A 3,076-nucleotide genomic window follows, 5' to 3' on the forward strand; every position below is an offset into this window, starting at 1 on the left:
TCTTTCCCCCGGGCTCGGCCCGCACCCGCCACGTGGTCCAGCACGGGGAGGGGCCGCCAGCGACACCCCGCACTTCTTTGGGCGGCCCCCCTGCGACAGGGGAGAGGCCCACGCGTGTCTCCAGGGAAGAGGATTAGGGACACGCCCCCCGGGAGGGACAGACCCGAGGAGGTGAGGCGGGGCTTGTATGGCAGACACGCCCTCCTCCCCGATTGGCCACGCCCCCACGCGTGGCGGGGGTTGGTGGTGGTTCCCTGGCTTTGCCCCGCCCACACCTGCCTGTGGCTCCTCCCCCCGGGCTTCCCCGGCGCCGCCCACGCAGTCGCTGGCGTCCGGAGTGCAGTGCCACCTGCTGGGGTTGGCGCCCTGCCTGTCCCTGCACTTCAGTCTGAGTTAGCGAGGCTGCAAGAAGCTGCTTTTGCTGTTGGGGGATTGAAACGCTGGGAACCCCAACTCCTAGAGCGAACCACTTACTCCTCGCTTTGTGCTTCCTTTAGGAGCCCTCGTGGCGCCGCGAGGACGCGCCGGGCCGCTCACCGCAAGGTCCAAAGATGGAAGCCACCTGCTGCTCGGCGGAAGAACGAGGAGGCTTTCTACTCCCATAGGAAGAGTTTCAGAACCCCAATGGCGGTGCATTTGGTTTTTTGCGAGGGGAGTTGTGCTTCCCTTTGGCTAGGGCCTTCTAGCGACTCTGCCTCTGAGCACAGCACCGGAAAAAGAAGAACCTTGGAGTCCAGTCGGTGAGGTCGGGGCCAGGGGCCAGCTATGTCACTGACGCCTAAATAGGGTGGCTTAGCGGAGCCGATCCTCACTTTCCCTATCTATAAAATGGAGCGAATACTTCTTTCGGCCAAGCCCACGATTCAAAACCACCAGCCGCTCCTCTGGAGAAAAACAGTGCTCACTACTCCTCTAGAGCTGCCATCTGGGAAGCCCTGCCCTGTAGGGTCCCTTTGAGCCGGCACTGACTCGATGGCAGTACGTTTGGTTTGTTTTATGGTTCATGCAGTTGTTGTGAAAAGTTTGTAGCGCCATGCATGTCTTCCATACAAATTAAGTGTCTTGCGTGTACGTTTCCCCACTCTCCCTCTCTCTTCTGTCTTGAATAAATACGCCTTCCCTCTGCTTTTTCAAATGGCAGAGCCTGGAGCTGAGAAAGATGGTTTTGAGATGGGAAGCGTCGGGGTTGGCAAATCTCCAAAGGTTTAAGAGGGACACTGATCTCTCTCTGCTCCAGGAGGGAACCCAGGCAGCAGCAAGCAGAATCCAGGTGAGACAAGACAGAGCTGCCTCACTCTCAGCGGAAAGTTGCCAGGCTGGCTGAGGTGGCATAAGGGGGCTGCTTCCTAGGACAAAACAGCCAAAGGGAGTGGAAAGATGGGCCTGGGAGGATGCCCATCAGTGCTCTGAACCTCGTACCAAGATCTGAGAAGCATTTGAGATGTTCGTTTGCTGACAGGCGCCACTTCTTTCTGTGTCTCTACATTTACTTGATTTATTGAAATGTCTTACTGTGATTCAGGTAAAAGTTCACAGAGCGAGTTGGTTTTCCATTCAACAGTTAACACACATTTGATGGGTGACATTCATTGCAAGCCCCACAATGTAACAGCCCTCTTTCCATTTCCTCCTGTCCGCCTTTCCATCCCTCCTGCATTCCCATCCCTCTCTGCCTTCATCCTGGACCACGCTGCCCTTTGGATCTCTGTCCTATGGCTGGTTGTCCTATGGCTGGCTAGTGGTCATGGTTTAGAAATAGAGAGCCACCGGTTCCCTACAGAACAGTAACCAGGTGGACTGTCACCGTAAAGGCCTGTCTGGCATAGGCTGGACATTGAGACATGAGTTCCATTTTAGACCTGAAGGGTGTCTAAGGACCACAGTCTCAAGGGTTCTACCTATTTCTCTCAGATCACCCGTCTTTTTTTTAGAATGACTTTGAATGTGTCCCCCATTTTCCTCCCACACACTGTAGTGTTGTGACCCCTGGTCCCAGGGTCGTGGAGGCAGGGGGGTTCCTGGTCCGCAGGCCCTTTGGACTGATTGTTTCCATGAGCCTTTGGTTTTCTTCAACCTGTTTTGTTCTGGGTGGGAAGGGCCCAATGGTTGCACCTGACAGGGCTACTTCTTGAGGCTTTAAGACCACAGTGGCTCCTCACCAAAGTAGATGCCAAAGTTTGTCTTTGTGACTGTTAATACCACCTGACCTTGGTGCCCCCTAGGAGCATGGTCTTGAGCCCTTCGGGGCTCCACTTTTAGATGTCTTAGGCTAGAGATGCAGGGACAGAGTGCCCTGCCTCTGGGTATGAACTTCCTACGGCTCCCAGGTATCTAGGGAACACAGTGTAAGACCGATGGTATGGTGGTCTGCATCCCACACCCCAGGCTGCAGCCGCTTGGGACTATAGTATTCATGTCAAACCCCACGTCCCGGCCCTTCTGCAGGCTGGACGCCCACCCTTTCCAGCCCGGCTTCTGCCTCTGTGCAGCCTTCCTTGCCCTCCCGACCTTGGAGCAAAAAAAAAAAAAGTGGGGTGGGGTTGATTGAGCCCTGGTGGAACAGTGGTTTTGAGTTAGGCTGCATGATTGGCAGTTCAAAACTACCAGCAGCTGCGCGGGATAAAGACTGGCCTTTCTACGCCTGTAAACAGTTAGTCTCAGAAACCCACAGGGGTGGGGGTGTCACTGTGGGTCAGATTTGACTTGATGGCAGTGAGTTCGGGTGGTTTATTTTGGTGGGGGGCGGCGCATAGATGGACCAGAAGGGTCTGGAGGGTCGGCTCTGCATCTTGCACTCCAAGGGCGCAGCCATCTACCTTGTCGCTGCACTCCTAAAGCTCCCATTTCAAAAGGCAGAGGGCGTTGGTTCCAGCGGCCAGCCGGGCCAGCTCGCCCAGCATCGCTCTGGGCGCTCTCACGCCCCCCTCCCCCCACACCCCCGGAGGCCGGGCGAGACACGCAAGAATCAGCCACAGGAACAGAAACTCGTCTTTATTGCCTTTTTCCGGGGGCTGGCACCCTGGCAAACGGAGGGGAGAGGGCAGGGTCGAGACAGGGCTGAGTCCAGCGCTTACAG

This window comes from Echinops telfairi, unplaced genomic scaffold (assembly GCF_000313985.2).
Source record: "Echinops telfairi isolate 266 unplaced genomic scaffold, ASM31398v2 ScPeMD7_7458;HRSCAF=8496, whole genome shotgun sequence".
Lineage (NCBI taxonomy): Eukaryota > Metazoa > Chordata > Mammalia > Afrosoricida > Tenrecidae > Echinops > Echinops telfairi.